Raw genomic sequence first — 20745 nt, 5'->3', positions numbered from 1 at the left:
TTAGGTGAATATCCCATGTATAAGAAATGGGAAATGGAAATGGAAATGGAAATAAGTCAAAGATGCAATTGAGGTTCAAAAAATGAAAACAATTGAAGAGAAACCTGAAGGCATAGGGACAAAGAATATGGAAACTGTTGATGACATTGAAGGATACCAGTTGGAAAATAGTCCAGGTATCAACTGTTCTGTTAATGTGATTCTGAATGTTGTGTTTTTTCTATAAGGTATTCATCATGAAATCATGGGAAATCGTGAAAAAAGATTTTGATCTTTACTGCATCATGTATTCCACCAGTTGGCAAATCCATAATGCTTCTGGCATTCAGCATCTTTTGAAATACATGTACTGGTTCTTTGACATTTACTCTTAATATACTACAAAATGCACAAGAATTTCTAATGCTTATGCTTGGAGTATTAGAACATGAAGGAATACAGATTAAAAACGTATTTGGACTAAATTACAGATGGGATCATAAATGTGTCAGCCTGCTCAGCAACCCCGAATACTTGATGCCTAATCTCTGCTGATGACGGATAAAGATCCAGAAACACGTGTCCAGAGATGGCCAGCACAACTGTGTGATTGCTCGAGACTTTCCTAAAAGCATACACGCTTGTGAACTGCATTGACATACAATGCTCAGGGGCGAACACGCTGGGAGGTGAAGCGGTGTGCTCCCACATTGGTTTCCTGTTTATAATGGCGCCCTCGAGCCGGTTGAGCTGACGAGCTCATGGAGATGCACCTGCGCGCCTTGAGAGGTACCGAGACCCGAGAACACTTTGGCAGCATGCTCTGCAACCCCAAATACTTGATGCCTAATCTCTGCTGATGATGGATAAAGATCCAGAAACACGTGTCCAGAGATGGCCAGCACAACTGTGTGATTACTCGAGACTTTCCTAGAAGCATACATGCTTGTGAACTGCATTGACCCACAATGCTCAGGGGCGAACCCGCTGGGAGGTGAAGCGGTGTGCTCCCACATTGGTTTCATAAATGTGAAGAGTGTTCATTTACTTCTACCACTGAAACACAAACAGAACAATTCATATACGTGACGATACCAGACTGCAAATAATACCTTTTAACAAAATTGATAAAATCAGTTAATCAGGACATGAGATGTTTGCAATGTAGATGATAGATTTGTCTACATTACATATAGAAAGATTTGGAAAATATCTGATTTTAATGCTACAACATTGTAGAGTAAATAGAAGAAAATTGGAAACCAAATAAAAAAATTTAATGCAAGTCCAATATCTATTTCAGGAAGAACTTTTATAGCAGCGGTTATTATTTTCCATGATGGACCTACAACAATGACGAACACCCATCACAACAAAGTGATCACTTCGCGGGGACATCACAACGCATTTACAACATCGCAATAACGTTTACATCGTAAGGCACAGCAACGCTTAAATGTTTACATCGTAAGGCATACCAACGTAAGCCAGAACAATGCACCTTTACGATGTAAACGTTAATGCGATGTTGTTGCTTGATATTGTAAGCATTGCTGCGATGTTAACCGTAAAAATTGTAAGACACGCACAGACGGGAAAACAGGTAATTGCTTGATATTGTAAGCATTGCTACGATGTTAATCTGATGTAACGTACCTTCATGATGTAAACGTTAATGCCTTGTATACAATGTTAATCTGATGTAATTGCTTGATATTGTAAGCATTGCTGCAATGTTAATCGTAAAAATTGTAAAGACACTCACAGACGGTAAAACTGGGATGTTAAAATTGTTAGAAACTGGAAAACCGGATGCTATGTTACAATAGCATTGCTTGGTATTCAGCACGCACACACGATGTAAAAATTGAAGCATTGTAAGCATGACGGGATCTTATTATTGTAAACTGGAAAACTGGCACAGACGGGAAAATGTGATGTTATAATTGCACAGACGGGCTCACAGATGAAAATGTCCATCGACTAGCCACTGTTCCTCTAGTACAATTCACAATTTGGCCTTTATGGATGGATGATTAGTGTTGATAGGTGGATGGATGGATGGATGTGTAAAAAGGTGGGTGAATGATGGGTGGATGGATGGATGGATGAAGGATGTACGTATGGACGGATGAAAGGGTGGTGGATCAATGATTAGTGTTGATGGGTGGATGGATGGATAGATGGATGTGTGAAAAGGTGGGTGGGTGAATGATGGGTGGATGGATGAATGGATGGATGAAAGGGTGGATGGATAAAGGCTATAATAATGGACGGATGAAAAGGTGGTGGATGAATGATTAGTGTTGATGGGTGGATGAATGGACTGGCAAGGTGTTTCACACGGAACAGACAGGATAACGTGATGTTATAATTGCACAGACAGACTGACAGATGAAAATGCCCATCAACTAGCCACTGTTCCTCTAGTACAATTCGCAATGTGGCATTTATGGATGAATGGTTAGTGTTGATAGGTGGATGGATAGATGTATGTGTGAAAAGGTGGGTGGATGAATGAGGGGTGGATGAATGGATGAAAGAGTGGATGGATGAAGGATGTACGGATAGATGGATGAAAGGGTGGTGGATGAATGAATAGTGTTGATGGGTGGATGGATGGATGGATGGATGTGTGAAAAGAACAATTCACAATTTGGCATTTATGGATGAATAATTAGTGTTGATGGGTGGATGGATGTGTGAAAAGGTGAATGGGTGAATGATGGGTGGATGGATGGATGGATGAAAGGGTGGATGGATGAAGGATGGACGGATGAAAGGGTGGATGGATGAATGATTAGTGTTGATGGATGGATAGATGGATGTGTGAAAAGGTGGGTGGGTGAATGATGGGTAGATGGATGGATGGATGAAAGGGTGGATGGATGAGTGATTAGTGTATTTAAAGCCTTGGGACAGGCGCAGTGACATTGTTCATTTACCTGACAGGTGCTGTGCGCAGTGACATTGTGGCGACGTGTGGTCACGTCATTGATGTGATGTACCTGACATTAATACGATGATGTTTTGCTTGTTTACCTGGCATTGTGGTGATGTGCTACAATGACCTGTTGCTCGTTTACCTGGCATTGTGGTGACGTGTGATGACGTCTTACAATGACGTCACATCAACCCCACCCAATCCATCGGTCCCGGCAAACATTTATATCCTGCTCAGAGCAGATGGTAAACGTATGCGTTAAAACCGAATGGAATTGTGAATTTCGTTTGGGTTTAGTTTATGACCTGAAAATGGGACCCAGGACGTAATTCCACATTCCGTGGAGTTTTGCACGTATTTGCATGGTACTGGTGCGGATTTCTTTCACTGTAACAGTAGTAAATCGAATGCAATTTTAGCGTTACCTCTATTCTGTTCTAGTTGTAATCAGGCCCCTAACGGTTTAAGAAAAACGCTCAGGGCACTATACTAAGAAGGCACCGCTGCGGGCTCTGCAAAAGCTATATTGTAGCCCAGTAGACAAGGAGCCTGTGGAGCTCGTTGTTGGCAAACATTTCTTGTGCCAGCGGGTGTTCTGAGGCATCTGAGTGAGCGGCGGTGCTGACTTCTGCATTACTTTTAACCACGTTAACACTTCATCTTGCTTGCCCAAGCATGATGCCAGAGTCACTGTTTCACCTTAGCGGAGCCTGCTTGGATCACTCATCAAACTGGCGTAAAAGGTGCTTGAAGGGAAATGCATGCAAATAGCTATGCGATAATATTGCAGCAGCTTTCAAGACTAAAGTGTTGAACATTTTCAATAACTTTCAGAACTCTACCCCTCTACCTTCGACAGATTCCACTTGCAGTGAGCAAAACATTAATACTTTGCTTGCCTTTTCTCATGTTTCTGTTGAGACAGTAGCCAGAAACATCCAAGACTCCAAATCCGGATCCCCCTCTGATCCCTGCCTGCCGATAATCCTTAAAGAAATCGGCGATGTGGTTAGCCCAGGTCTCACAGATATTTTCAATTCCATGTTCAGGACTGGCTGTTTTCCTTCAATCTGGAAAGATACCTCCATCTTCCCGTTGCTCAAGAAACCCTCACTGGAGCCCACTAACCCTAATAATAACCGCCCCATTGCCAGGCTTCCTTTACCAGCCAAAATAATTGATAAAATTATGAATTCTCAATTGACTCAATTCATTAATGACAACAACCTGCTGGATCCATCTCAGTTTGGCTTTCGCCGTGAGCATAGTACAGAGACAGCACTGATTAAAGCTTCAGAAGAGATCAGGATGGCGATGGATCGGGGCGGCACAGCCATGCTTATACTCCTCGATCTGTCAGCCGCATTTGATACGGTTGACCATTCTCTCTTGCATGAGCGGCTCGAGAGAGTAGGGATCGGGGGCACAGCATTGGCTCTGTTATCCTCCTTCCTCAAAGACAAAAGACTCATGGTTGAGTTGGATGCCTACCGATCGGACACATACACCCTCCCTTGTGGAGTGCCTCAGGGCTCGTCCCTGAGCCCGTCACTTTTTAACGTGTATGTCTCAGAGCTGGCCCCACTAATTCAGAACTTTGTGTTCTGCCTCATGTCCTATGCTGACGACACTCAGATTGCCATAACAATACAAAAAAAAGAATCATCCCCCTCTGCACAATTTCAAACTTGCATGCGTACGGTCAATCACTGGATGAACACCCATTGCTTCAAATTAAACTCCTCTAAAACAGAGATCTTGACTTTTTGCAATGTTCAACCATGTTGGGGCAACCCTTGGTGGCCAGTGGAGATGGGTGAACCCCCTAGATCGGCGGAAAAAGTTAAGAACTTGGGGGTGTGGTTGGATCCTAAACTTACTTTAATTCATCACACCAATGCTACTGTGTCAGCAAGCCACTTTCTTATTAAAAAGATCAGAAAAATTCTCCCATACATTCCAGTAGATGCCAGAAAAACTGTTGTTACAGCCTTGATCCAGTCCAAACTGGACTATTGCAGCGGATTATTAGGAAACGCCCAAAAACAATGTCTCAAAAAACTCCAAAGTGTGCAGAACTCGGCCGCTAGACTGCTTCTCAATATTCCCAGAACCAACTCAGTCATCGCCGAAATCCACCGAAATTGATTAAATTCATGGCTCTGTCCATAGCCTATAAGGCCCTTAACAATAAAGGGCCGATCTTTTTTCAAAATCTGTTTTCCTGGTATGAACCCACCAGGAATCTTCGGTCCTCGGGCTCTAAACTTCTCCAGGTACGAATAACCCGCACTGTGCAATGGGGTGGGCATAGTTTTCATTTTTACACCTCCAAACTTTGGAACTCGCTCCCTCTTGAGCTCAGAAATTCTTCCTCTCTTATCGGCTTTCGGAAAGGCTTGAAGACCTGGCTATTCCAGAACTAGCTATCAGTGCAGACCTCCTCGCCCGTCCATAGCGCCAAGACACCTCTGGGTAAATGTGCTCCCTACAAATTATAATAACATAACATAACATAACAGAAACCTGCACGCGCGAGGCATGCACATTCCTAGCCATATCATTAGGTGCCTGAAAAATGGCATATCTGGTGCACGCAGAGCTGCGTATTTACGCTATTGCAGGGCCCAGAATACCTCGTTACACTATTGTTTTTCCTGTTCAACCTCGAAGGTTTAAAATGCGGAATCGTCAATGGAATGTGGCTTTCAAAAGGCATAACGTTTCAGTGGTTGTTATCTTCAGCCAAGAAAAAGTAATGTAAAGTGGTGGCATAAAAAAAGGATTAAGGAAATTGAGGATGCGAGGAAAAACAGCTTCTGAAAACGGAGCTGCATCGTGGGTTTGTTAAGTAGTGTAATGCGAGGGCACACTGTACTCTTATCTTCTATCGGGCACACGCACACTTTGCCATCCAACTGTGGAGCCACACACAGGCCCCAACTCTGAGTCAAGCAGAGTAAAATTACTGAATGGAATATCACTCAGCCTGATCCAGGATAGGTAGCGTTTTGCACACCTGATTGTTTCTTGGGAGGAAGAAACCTACACTATTTTCAGATTCGTAATTCCAGCTGGAAACATGACATGAGGCTTCGGCAGCAGCAGTCCAGCCTTATTCCTCATTTTTGTTTTGTTTTGTTGATGGAGAAAGATACAGGGGCAGTGGGGGCCGGGGGTTAGAGGCGTGATTACGCATTTTTGAAAAAAACATCTGAAACTGTGGAAGGACTGCACATATGCATTGTAATGGCGTGCGCTTTTACAGTGTGTGATGTATTCTTCTTGGCAATCGGAAACACCGCATTGGTACTGAAACGCCGTGCATTGTTAAAAATGCCGGTGTGATGGTCTTTGCGTTGTCTTTGACATGTGGTAAGAGCATGCGTTGGAATCGTTTGCGATGTGTGATCATACATTCACAACATCACCTGGACAGTATACTATATATTTAAAGTATATTAAAGGATGGACACGTAGCAATGATGCCCACTTGGAATTCAAACCTAGATTGCCTTATGAATTACAAAATTCATATTTGTTATTTTTTAAGCCAAAGTTTTGAGTACATCATTTGGCCTATTGGGAAGATGTGAACAGAAAGTAGACAGGAGTGCAAACTATTAGTAATAATAATTAGTGTTTGGAATATTATTTGCACTAATTGATATTGTGTTTGAAAAATTGTGTTTAAAATCAAATAGTTTATATATTTGTTGTCTATATTGTACCAGATGTACATGAGAGTCTACATTTTGGCAAATGTATTTAAGATAAATATTAGAGTTAATGTAGTTGAAGGAAACAATTAAAAAAGTGTAGGTAGAAAAACACATAGCTACACACATTGAAAATGATGCTCTTCCCCGATTTGTTTTTTTTTCTACAATCAATTTTTCCACCGCTGTTCAATGATGATACTACATTGAAATCACTGTGTATGGTGAAGTTAAGTGGAATCTGAGAACAACAAAAAAGGGAAACTGAAAATGCTATGTAATTCTAAATTTATGTTGTGTTCTTAAAAATATAGGGGCATATTATCAAGGGGGTTTATCTCCGCTTTTTTGGCTTTAAAAGCCAAGAAAGCAGATATGAAATTATCTCCCTATTACCTAGCTGTCGCTAACACCAGTTAGCGACAGCTAGTAGGAGATAGCGACCATCTTGGGCCCCACTTTGCATGTCAGAGAAATTTTTCACTAATGACATGCAAAGTGGGCGTGCCAAGATGTTAGCGACTGGAAACATTCGCAAACATTACTATCTCCTATTACCAATTTTTGGAGATATTCGCGCTAAGCGCGAATATCTCCAAAAGCTAACACCTGCCGTGAGCAGTTCTTAGCCATGTTATCCAATGGGAGGTGGATAACATGGCTAAGAGCATTAGCTCGGTAATGCCTGAATATCGCTGACTTCAGCGATATTCATGCATTGCGGCCGATTTTTATCGCATTTGCGATAAACCTTGGTAATACCAAGGTTTATCTGCGATAAAAATCGCCGCAGGTCGGCGATACATTTTTGTTTCTAACCAAGCAATAGCGATAATTATCGCTATTGCTTTTTAATATGCCCCATAATATTATAATTTCTGTAATATATTATCATTAAATAACAGTTTTTCTTTTTCTATATAGTAGCTACTGTTGAAGTTTAAAAAGAGTTTTAATGCTGTTTAGGACAATACTACTCTAAAGTAGTTCTACTGAGTAATGTATCTAAATTACTTGAAAGGTAAGAATACATAATATAATATGCATAATAACCTGGAAAAATGTTTAAACTTTAAATATATGTTATTTGTTTCTAATATAAATAATGTTTATCATTTACACTATTTGGAAACTATCATCATGTTGCTCAATCTAATCATCCAGGCAGTCATCCTTTCACGTAGACCCTACCCATGCACTTATTCATTCTCTCAAGCACAACTCTTGCACTAATAGGATTATTCAGCCATTACCCTTGCATTCTTCCTTTCACACAGGTACTACCCATGCACTCATCCAATGACCCAGGCACTTCCTTTGCACTGATGCATTCACTCACACAGTACCCATGCACTCATGTAAGTTTCCAGGCATTACCTTTGCACTCGTAAAGTCCCTCTGGTACAACACATGCCGTCATCCAATCACTTATGCAGTACTGCTGCACTAATGCAATCATCCTGGCACTACTCATGCACTCATGTTCTCTCTTGCACTAATCCAATGATCAAGTCATTACCTTTGCACTCATCCTTTAATGTAGGCACTACTCATGCACTCCGCCAGGATCTACACATCCACTCATTCAATCACTCTGGCACTGTTCTTGGACTCAACCATTTAGTCAGGCACTCCCAATGCACTCATCCATTCTTTCAGGCACAACTCCTGCACTAATTCAATAGCCCAGGCATTACCAGTGCAATTATCATGTCAGCCAAGCACTATCCATACACTCATACAATCACTCAAGCACTATTTTTGTACTCAACCATTCACACAGGCAATACAAATGCACTCATCCATTTTCTCAGGAACTACCCATGCACTCATCTAAGTACCCAGGCATTTCCCATGCACTCATAAAGTCACTCAGGTACTACATATGCTGTCATCCAATCACCCAGGTAGTACTGCTGCACTCATGCAATCACCCAGGCAATACAAATGCACTTATGCAATCACTCGGGCAGTACACTTGCACTCAACCATTCAATCTGGTACTTCTGATGCACTCATGTGTTCTCTTAGGCAATACATATGCCCTCATCTTATGACCCAACATTATCTGTGCACTCATCCTTTCATACGGGCACTACCCGTGCACTCATTTGTTCTCTTAGGCACAATGCATGCACTAATGCAATAACCTAGGCATTTTCTTTGCACTTATCCTTTCAGTCAAGCACTATCCATGCACTCATCCAATCATCCAGATGGTACCTCTGTACTCATGCAATCCCTCAGGCATTATAGTTCTACTCAATCATTCAGTCAGGTACTATCCATGCTTTCATACATTGTCTGAGGCACAACTCGTGCACTTATAGGATAACGGAGGCATTGCCCTCGCATTCTTTCTTTCACACAGGCACTACCCATGCACTTATCCAATCACCCAGGCAGTACCTCTGCACTCATGCAATCACTATTCTTTTACTCAACTATTCACACATGCATTACCCATGCATTCATCTATTCTCTCAGGAACTGCACATGCATTCATTCAATGACCCAGGCACTATTCTTGCACTGATCTTTTCACTCAAGCTCTACCCATGCACTCATCTAACCATCTAGGTATTACCCTTGTGTTCATGAAGTGACTCAGGTACTACACATGTACTCATCCAATCACCCAGGCAGTACCCATGCACTCATGTAATCACCCTGGCACTACCCATCCAGTCATGCAATCACTCAGGTACTACTTTTGCACTCAACCATTTAATCAGGCGCTACCCATGTACTCATGTTTTCACTTAGTAACTACCTATGCACTTATCCAATTACTCAGACAGTACCTTTGCACTCATCCCTTCACACAGAAACTATGTCTGCACTCACCCAATCACCCAGGCAGTACACCTGCACTCATAGAAACACTCAGGAACAACTCTTCCACTCATCATTTCACTCAGGTAGTAACCATGCAATCACTCAATCAACAAGGCACTACATTTACATTCATACAATCACAGTTTGACCAATACAAACACTGAAACCAAGAAAACTCCTTTTAAGAAAAAATCCACTCCCATATTACGAAGGGATGGTATTGACATCTTTAATGAGCATGTAACGGAGGAAATAAAAAAGCTCAATTACAGAACTTGCAATTTGAAAAAGAAAATTTCAAGCAGAAATAGACAATATTACCATCTGATCAATAAACTACAAAATAATGATGATGTAACTGTGAGGAACTCTGATAAAGGAGGGAATGTGGTTTCATGGTCCAAAAAAAGACTACACATCTGAAGCATTATCCCAGCTTAATGATCGATCCTGCTACAGACTCAGCAGTGCAGCAGTTGTTAAAGAGACGGCCAATGTGTTTTATACCAAACTGGTTGCCTGGAAAAGTGCTGGATTAATATCTATGGACGAATATCAATTTATGAGGAATGATCACCCTGTCGTCCCTAACATCTACTTTATACCTAAAGTGCATAAAAATGCACTCAAGCCCCCAGGCAGACCTATTATATCGGCCAGAGCAAGTCTGTTGGAAAATGCTTCTAAATACATTGACTTCTTTCTTCAAGAGTGGGTACTGGGACTGTCGTTTTATTTAAGGGACACAAGTGATTTTCTGTGCAAAATCAAAAGCTTTAAATGGGAACAACATTTCTATCTTTTAACTTTAGATGTGTCCTCACTGTACACATGTATAGACCATAAATAAGGCCTACGTGCAGTGGAATATTTCTTTAACAAAAGCAAAATGATTTTCCCCCAACATGATAACATGCTGTTAAACATGATCAGTTTTTGTCTCAACAATAACATGTTTTTATTTGATCAAATGTTTTTTCAGAAAACGCGGGGTGTTGCGATGGGGGCCAGCTTCTCCCCCAGCTATGCCTGTTTATTCATGGGCTGGTGGGAGGAGCTGGTCCTCAAGGGCACGCATAAAGAAATGTATGATGACCATGTTAAACTGTATTTCAGGGAAATAGATGACCTTTTTTTGGAGTGGGACAGGACCACAGAACAAGCAATAAATTTTGTTAAACTAATCAACAAGAATGATGTCAATTTGGACTTTAACTCCACCATAAGTGACATAAAAATTAATTTTTGGGATGTAGAGGTCTATACGATAGGAAACAAGTTAGTATCCAAGCTCTACAGAAAAGAAACTGCTGGTAACTCGATTTTACATTTTTCGAGTTTCCACCCGAGACATGTGGTGCATAGCATCCCCTATGGGGAGATGTTACGCATGCTGTTAGTTCTGAAACAGTGAGGCTAATAATCCCATATAGCGCCCAAGAAAAAAACATCCCTAAAATCATAAACAAAAACTGGGCCTTGGTCAAAAGTGATCCAGTAATAGGCGCGGAAATGCCCACCAAACCCAGCATTACCTTTAGAAGAGCACCCTCCGTGCATAGTGAATTAGTATCTAGTAGTCCGGAAACATCACCATCCTCAAATTGGTTGAAGGCTTCCAACAGGTTCATTAAGTGCAGATCTTGCAAAGCCTGCCAATATGGCATTAATAAAAAAAGCTATTGTACTGCCTTCAGTGAGAATGAGATTAAAATCAATAAGCCTCTTCACTGTAAGACAGAGTTTGCAATCTATATATTAGAATGCACATGCCCTCTAAAATACGTTGGCAGTATTAAACTACCTGCAAGTAAAAGAATTCTGCAACACATAAGGGACAAGCAATAATCATGACCCAACATACCCGTTTGCTAGCCATTTCGAGAAGTGCACAATAACAATCTTCAAGACTTCTCATACTATGTTATAGATGCCATTCCTAAAACCAAAAAGGGTGGTGACAGAGAAAACATGTTACGGAAAGTAGAAACCCGCTATATCCTCAATTTGAACAATAAAACACCGAGAGGTTTAAACAACACGGAAGACTTACACACTTGTCTGTAATTTGATCTCAGCAGTTTCTGTGTTCTCCACCCTTTTCCTGCCCTGTACGTCCTTCTCCAGTGTTTTTTCAATAAATTGATGTCTGCCTCATTATGAGTCATAATAGACATATTTAAACAACTTAAATGAATTTGGTTCCATTATTCCAGCTGCTGAAATTTCTCTAAACCAATTAGCATTTTGGTTTTTTATTCTTTTGCACCTTTTGCACCATTTTTACAACACATACACATGTGTTTTTAGACATTTGTGGGTGTTTCATATGAAAAATTGGTAGCACTTAGCATTTTTGATTACATTCATAGTGGCCTTTCTTACTTAGGTTTTCCTATATTACTATTTGGCATTTATGCAAGTATTTTGACTGTGGGCACTCCCTAACATGAGTTGACTATGAATTCTTATGATCATTTGGTCCGTGAAACACTTTCACATGTACACGAGGCTCTGTTGACATCTGAACTCTTGGGCCCTTTTTTTATCATTGATGTTTTTTTTAAATGTTTTTAGGCATTATTACATAAAAAAACATATATATTTTTGTATTTTTGTATTGCCTTTTAATACGCTGAATATATGTAATGTTTATTTAATGTTACTGGAATTAGTCAGGTTGTTTTTTAATCAATACTAACCGCAAAAGTGTACATGTTGTTTTATAGCGCTTCAGGATTTAATGAATGCTTTATTTATAATCATTCCTTGCTCACTACATGAATTGCCACGATAATTGAATCTTTCTTCTATTTTCACACCACGCAGCAATCACATGTAAAGGTGTAGCTTTATAATTGGTCTGGTATTGTTTTGGCGTTGTCATGTGATCAAGCCACTCTGGGTGGCAAACGCGTAATGGACGACATTTCACTCATGAATAACCTTTGAAATTCCCCTGTTATAGTTAGTTCAGCTAAATATAACTTGCGTGCCCGCAATGCACTGCTGATGACGTCACATATTACATCACGAATGACATGGTCAGTGACATCACTGATGACATCACTGATGACATCTCAAATGACATCACTGATGACATCACTGATGACAAACATCATCCAGTGAATGTGTGTCTTTCTGAAAAATAAATATTTTTTATATATGTATATCTAAAGGTCGATGGAAGAATAAATGGGTAAATAAGTGTCTAAATGGATGTTTTTTTGTAAAATTGATTGTGAATACAAGTATTACCGGGTAATTTTTAAATATCTGTATCAGTGTCTCACTTTGTGTATAGGTGGCTGCATGGGTTGGTGAGTAGCTACATGAGTGTCTATATGGGTTATTAGTTGGTTTTTAAACTATCAGTATGAGTGTTTGTATGGTTCGGAGGGTAATATTACTTAGCGCATAGATGCATGAATGAGTGACTCACTGTTTGTATGTGTTTTGAAGACAGCATGTGTGCAGGACTGTGTGGGTGGATGAGTGTGTGTATGGGTGTGTTAGTGAGTGAATGAATGTCTCAATAGTAGCTTAATTAGTAACTATATATGTTTTAAACTAGTAAATGTGAGTATTGATGTATATAACTGAGTATATGTGAGAGTGAGAGATTGGAAGAGTTCCTTTATAAATAAGTATGAGTTTCTATATGTGATTGTTTAAGAGAGTAAGTATGTGTACGTTTCTGTAGAAGTAAGTGTAGTGGTGTATGTATAGCTGTATATGCAATTAAATGGATGTTTGATAGTTTATTTGCATGTGTGAGTATGTGTGTGAGTAACTCTATGAATGAGTGTCGATGTGTACCAGGATGGATAGGTGTATGAGTATCTATGAGTGAGTACATGTATGAGTGACTATATAGAACTGTTGGTGAATAAGTGGATGTGTATGTAGGTGGTGGATCTACTGAATAGGTTGTTGTAACTGGTATTGGTATTGGTATCTCAGTTTTTTTGAATTTTTTTGTTTCTATTTTTGAATGTGTGTATCAAGGGTTATATTAGGGTGAGAGGAGGTCTCCCACTCTTTCATAAGGATGATGTCATCAGTGATGTCATCAGTGATGTCATTTGAGATGTCATCAGTGATGTCATGAGTGATGTCACTGACCATGTCATGAGTGATGTAATATGTGACGTCATCAGCAGTGCATTGCGGGCGCGCGAGTTATAGTTAGCTGAAATAACTATAACGGGGCAATTTCAAAGGTTTTGTATGAGTGAAATGTCCAGCTAACTATAACATGTGTGAAACCTATGGTTTTTTCAATCAATTTGCAAGGTTTTTTCAATGATAATTCCTAACTATAACGTGTGTAAAATCTATGGTTTTTTCAGTGAATTTCTAAGGTTTTTTAAATGCTAATTCCTTACTATGACGTGGCTGATACCTACGTTTTTTCTGTGAATTTCAAAGGTTTTGTAAATGATAATTTTAAAATGTATTAATTGTTATATTTTTTATACTAATTTACTACATTTTTAAAAGTATTTATTTTAAGATGTTTTATTTTTTAAATTACATTATATAAATTGGAAAAAAATGATTTTAAATATATTGAAATTGTAATATATATATATATATATATATATATATATATATATATTTTTTTTATTAATATATATTTTATATAGCAGGCAATGCTATCCTATGGAAGGAAATTCAAGTTACTGGTAAGTACAGTTAAATTTACTTTTCAGGAATAGTAGAGAGCTGAAAGATGCAGCACTGAGGTCTCTCCTGATAAAGTTCAAAAATTCCACACTTAGAAAAATTTCCAAGTGAAACCAGTCAATGTTAGCCTTTGGAAGGAAATTCAAGTTACTGTAAGTATGGTTAGAATTACTTTTCAGGATCAGCAGTGGGCTGAAAGATGCAGCACTGAGGTCTCCCCTGATAACAGGTGAGTAAATCGGAATTCGTAGTTCGGCTGATTTTAGAGGATTTTTTTAAAGTTCCAAAACTCCACACTTAGAAAAATTTCCAAGTGAAACCAGTCAATATTAGCCTATGGAAGGAAATTCAACTTACTGTAAGTATGGTTAGAATTACTTTTCAGGATCAGTAGTGTGCTCAAAGATGCAGCACTGACGTCTCTTGCGATAACAGGTGAGTAAATCGGAATTCGTAGTTCGGCTGATTTTACAGGAATATTTTGCACAATAGTGAAGGAAGAGGGCGGGGCCTGAGGTAACATGTGTGCAAACACGCCCTGTGGCGCGATATATAGTTAGTACAACTAACTATATATGGAATTTCAATGGTTTTGTGTGAGTAAAATAAGGTTTTTTAAATGCTAATTCCTAACTATATATGGTCTATAACCTATGGTTTTTTCAGTGAATTTTCAAGGTTTTGTAAATGCTAATTCCTAACTATATATGGTCTATAACCTATGGTTTTTTCAGTGAATTTCATTGGTTTTTTAAAAGCTAATATCTATAGCTGTAAAATGTATTCTTCTTTAAATCCCAAAATATATTTTATATGTTTATTAATAATTTTTTTTTTAAATATTTTTTTTGTTTCGCTCCCGGTTCGCGAACCGGGAAGCTTTACGTTAGCTCAATTTGATGCCGCGACCCGGTCCGCGAACCGGTAAACGTTCCGTTAGCGCAACTGCCGCGTTAGAAATCAACATCGTGACGCGTCGCGGAAGCGCGACGTATCACGTTGTCGCGTAATGCGTCTTATGACGCGCCGCGTTAGCGCACCCGGAAGTGCTCCGGTACGCGAACTGAGACGCGAAGCGCAGCTCCCCGGAAGCGATCCGCGGCGCGTCGCGAAAGCGCGACGTATCGCATTGCCGCGTAATGCATCTTATGACGCGCCGCGTTAGCGCACCCGGAAGTGCTCCGGAGCGCGAACCGAGGCGCGAAGCGCAGCGACCCGGAAGCGATCCGGGGCGCGTTCCGCAGCGCGTAACATAAGCGTGAGAGGTCATGTGACTTGTTAATAAAACTTTTCATTGGTTCATTTAACTTTTGGTTTCATAATCATGTAAGGCTAGGTCAGGTGACCTAAAAATAACACTTTTCATTGGTTTAGAACTATTTTTTTTCCCAAATGATGAAAACCCACCACCACCTCCACCTCCTCATGGGAAGAGAGGACCACCTCCCCAGGTCATCACCAACACAGAGGAGGAAGAGGAAGAACTAGAGGAAGAGGAGAGAGAAGGACCACAGTTCTTGGAAGAGATGCCCCGGGTTTCCCATAGGAAAGCCAGTTTCATTTGGCAGTTTTTTTCAATCCCTCCAGGGCAGAAGAAAGTAAATGCGAGGTATGTCACCTGCCTCATTTGCAAAGAGATATTATCAAGAGGGACTGATAAAAAGTATAGCTACGGGAACTATACCATGCATCGGCACATGAACAGGTGGCATCCATTGAATTACAGCCGGGCGGAGATGCGTGACATGGAAGAAAACCCAACAGCAACTCCTGTGGCCAGGTCAACATCGTTAATATCGTTGACAGCAGCAGAGGCACGGGAAACTGTGCTAAACATCCAGGAGAATTTTGGGGATATGAAATATACTTGTCTGCACTGCGGTGCATTGATATCATGTGGTAACATGAGCATTAATTCAATCAACCTAGCTTATAACAATCACAATTGTCCTAACCGCCCCAGACAGTGATTTTTTTTTTGCTCCTGTTGAGCCCTTTTCAATGCCTGTTTTTTGTTGTTTCCCCCCCAAAAAAAACAAAAAAATATAAAATTGTTCAAAAAATACAAACAAAAAAAAAAAAAATAATAAAAAAAAGAAAATATATAAAACAACAAAAACATTAAAAAAAAGTTCTTTTCAGAACTACCTCCCCTTTCAAAAAAAATTGCTAGAATGTTTAGCACTCTGGCAAGCTCTATTTCTTTTAGTTCGCTTCCCAGTTCGCTTCCCGGTTCGAGAACCGGGAGCTAACCAAAAAATTTTTTTTTTTTAAAAAAAAGAAGAGTAAGTATAAGGAAAGTAAACAGAGAGTGATGTTAAAAGAAAGACAGCTATAGGGAGTAAACCAGAGATACTGTTTAATAGATCTATTTACCGAAGAAAAGACAGAAGAGGGTATAATTGTGAAAAACAAAATAGATAAGGAAGTGAAAGAAAAAAAAGAGAGTAGAACAATAACAAAGAAGACTTTCTTGGAGAATGTGAGTGAATGTTCAAAATAAGATTAAAACATGGGGAATAACAGAGAGAAAAAATAGAAAACAGAAAAGAAGAAGTAACAGAAAAAGATTAATTGAAACAGCAAAGAAATGTAAATAACATAGAGCCATATCATCAACATAGGCAATAAAAGTTTTGCAGCTTTTATCGGCAGAAATATGTCACCAAAGCCGCTTTTGCAGCAGAAAACTGCCGCTAAAACCACTTTTGCACCAGTTTTCTGCCAATAAAAACAGCAATAATTTTATTGGCTGTGTTCATAATATGCCCCTTAGTGTGCTTCAACTACACAGAGAAAGCATTATGAACAAGTAGTGAAAGAGTGATCAGTCAAAGCCACTAAGAGTAATAGAGACGGAGTGAGTGAACAAGAGTGAGGAACTATGAGAAGAGAGGGACTGAGAAAAAGAGTGGAAGGAGTTGAGTAAGTAGGTAATAGAGAAAGGAATGAGGAAAGTAGCAAAGGCAGGAAACTGAGGGTTAAAGAAATGAAGCTGTGGAACTAATAGTAGGTGAATGTGATAGAAATGTAACGAAAAGAATACAAAACATTTACCTTATAATTGTCGTTAAATTACTCACTTTTTGTTTTTATACTTTCAATCTGTGAAAGAGAGAACAAACATTTGAAAAATATTAAAACATGTATTTAAAAATTACAAAAGACAAGGGAAAAGATTGAAGGACAAACAGTTTTTCAACAACTTTGACACTGACAGAAGCTTCTGCTTCTCCAGGACCCCTACACAGTCCTAAAGATATACATTTTAAACTAACAGTATCTTGATGCAGAAGAAGTGAGGCCTATCTTAAAACATGGTGCATCTTTTGCACTGCTGTTGTCTCAGAAAAGTGTCACAAGACACTAACATTTTAAATGATTGCTTCAGGATGCCAATAAGATGTGTCCTATCCAGAGGTTTGTTTGAGGTGAGACCTACTCAGGGTTCCAAATGAAATTTCGAGTTGTTTGAAGAGAACAGAGGACATAATACATGTGAAGGCCTACCAATGAAGTAAGTCATGTCCACTTCACTCTTGAACAAAGGCCAGACCTCTTCTGTGTCCGTGGACAGACCTAAACTTCATCTGCACAATGTCATTCATAAACTTAGGAAACACAGGTGATGTAATTGAAAAATGTGGAGTTTCTTTTCCTCATTTCACAATCACATCACCTGTGTTGCCTTTGCTTAGGTATCTCATAGTGCAGATGTAGTCCAGCATATTAAACAGTACCTAGAAGTGCAGCACTGCATGCAACAACTTTGACACTTATAAAAGCTTTTGCTTCTGCATGCCCCCTACACAATGCTAATTATATACATTTTAAACTGATGGTATCTTGCTGGAGATGAACTGAAACCTATCTTGCAACATGGTGCATCTTTTACACAAAAGTGACCCACAATGGAGCAAAAGAGGCGCACGGCCACCATAAATCTGACCCTAACATTTTAAATGATTGTTTCAAGATGCCAATAAGGTGTAACCTATCCACAGATTTGTTTCAGGTAAGTCCTACTCAGGGTTGCAGATGGAATTTAGGTTTGTTGAAGAATACAGAGAAGATAATACATGTGGAGGCCTACCAAAGAAGTGAGTAATGTCCACTGCACTCTTGAACAAATGTCAGACCTCCTTTGTCTCCAGGAACAGGCCTAAACCTCATCTACACAATGTGGTGTGTAATGTTAGGAAACACAGGTAATATAATTGAAAAACATGCACATTTTTTTGCTCATTCCACAATCATATGACCTGTGTTTCCTTTGCTTAGGTATCTCATTGTGGAAATGTAGTCTATCATATGAAAGACTACGTAGAATATAAGCACTGTATGCAAGAACTTTGACACTTACAGAAGCCTCTCCTTCTCCATGCCTCCTACACAGTTCTAAATGTACATCATAAATGGAAACAGTACAGAATTAATTATACATGTTAAATGGTTTATTTTTGCTGTTCTCAGAATGTATCAAATTTCACTAAAAACAGTGACTTGAAGGTATTCATCATATAACAGCGGGGAAAAAAACCACAATCAAAATGATTGTGTTTAAAAAACCCATACAACATAACAAATCAGAATTCAGAACTCCTTAAAGTTAACTTACTTTCCATGACAGCGAAGGATGTCCTATGAACAGCTTACACTCTGTTGTGCTGTTATTACTTTCAGCCCGCCACTTTCTGAAAGAAAACCTCCATCGTTTTGAAAAACATGTTACATACAATAAATGACTTCTTGCTCTCTACCACAAGTTTCCACAAGGCCAAATCTTGTCAGAGCCATTTATAACTCTTGGATTTCTTGTAAGCCAATCCCGTCATTTGGCATTTCCGCAACTTTCAGAATTAAAATGTTGAAGATCATTTTCACAATCCTGGACTAGTAATATCTTCCCCTTCTTCCTCAGTCATGTTCTACATTTCCTATGACACTGATACTGCTTACTATGAAGCAGACTTACACTACCTCTATGACTACTACAATTATTTAATTCTCTACATCACTTTTAATCACAAAGCAATGTAAAACAGTAGACAGCATTGCAGACTTACATTCCCTCTACTCTATGTTTTGATTGGCTGCTTCAATTAGCTTATAAAAAGAAATAGTTTTTTTGAACTCATTCAAAGTGCACTTATTTCTCCATGACGTCCAGTCTTATGGTTAGAAGTTATGTCTCTGAACTACACTTATCCTCAAGGCCAAATCGTGTAGAAGCCATTAGAACTTCTTGAAATTCCTCAGAGCACATCCCGAGATTCTTTCCCTAAAATTTTGGTTTTAAAAACACCAGGTAAGAGTTTTTAAGGTCATACGGCAATTTTTTTTTGAAAATGAAAACAGAATCATTGCAGAATGACCAGCCATTTCTAGACTTTAAATAAGCTGTGTAATGTCCTGATGTTATTGAAGGACCGTCATGATATATAATTGCTGCAGTTACAAAAGTCCTTCCTGATATTGACAACTGCGAAGCCACAAAATTTTTAATTAAAGTTGTCAATTTTGTTCCATCAGGCCTACATCGTTGGAACATTAAAATGACATACTGGCCATATGTTCGTATAAATAATGTGGACATCATTTCAGATTTACATTGGCTACACTCCATGTTGTGATCAGCTGCTTTTACTAGCTTATTAAAGGAGACTGATTTACTGTCTGGCAAAGTTAAATATATAAATCTTTCTGAGTCTACACTAGTAGTACTTGATACCCTACAGTTCTCGCAGTCATGCTGCCATTGATAAGAAAGCCCAAACAGCTGATCTACATCTACACCTTCAGCATGCAATACATCAAGCATATACATTAAAAACTCCTGACAATCTTGCTGAATATTTTGAGAGAATTGTGTTTGGCCTGAACATCTGTCTAACAGATTTCGAATTTCAGACACACTTTCTATGTTTGTTCTATCAGTGCTACATTTTTCTAAGACAGAATTTAACAAACTGCAAAATCTTTGATCAGAATTGACCACAATCTCTTCTTTTACATTTTCTAGAGAAAACAAAACATTAACCACTACATTAGCATAGCAGTTGACACCAGAACTGTTTTCAAATTGAAAACCAACAACATCTTCAACAGAATCCTTTTTGTTTCTGCTTATAATTTCAGGTTCATCGACTTTTCGTCTTTTTGCTACAACCTCCCCAGTATTGGTCACATTTCTTCGTTTCCGGCCTACCACACGTTTCTCAAACAAAGGATATTGAGGCAAATGTGGCGCATACTCTCTTCTTAACCTATTGTATTCCTTAACACAATCTAGATCCGCACAAATGCTTGTGACATCACACTCAATCAAGTACAATCCCGATAAAGTTCTAACTCGTGACAATGCCACATATGCCATACCCTCCTTGAACACAGAACTGCCAATATTCACCAATGCACTGTCTACACTTAAACCTTGCGATTTATGGATTGTCACCACATATGCCAAGCAAACAGGAAACTGCTTACGGCGAACATATAAGTCTTTTACAAGCAAAAATCTAGCAGAACAACGACCAATTAGCTGTACTTCCTCAATGCCATCAAATTTAATTTTTA

This window comes from Lissotriton helveticus, chromosome 4_1 (genome assembly GCF_964261635.1).
Source record: "Lissotriton helveticus chromosome 4_1, aLisHel1.1, whole genome shotgun sequence".
NCBI lineage: Eukaryota > Metazoa > Chordata > Amphibia > Caudata > Salamandridae > Lissotriton > Lissotriton helveticus.
Note: the sequence above shows the minus strand (reverse complement) of the source record.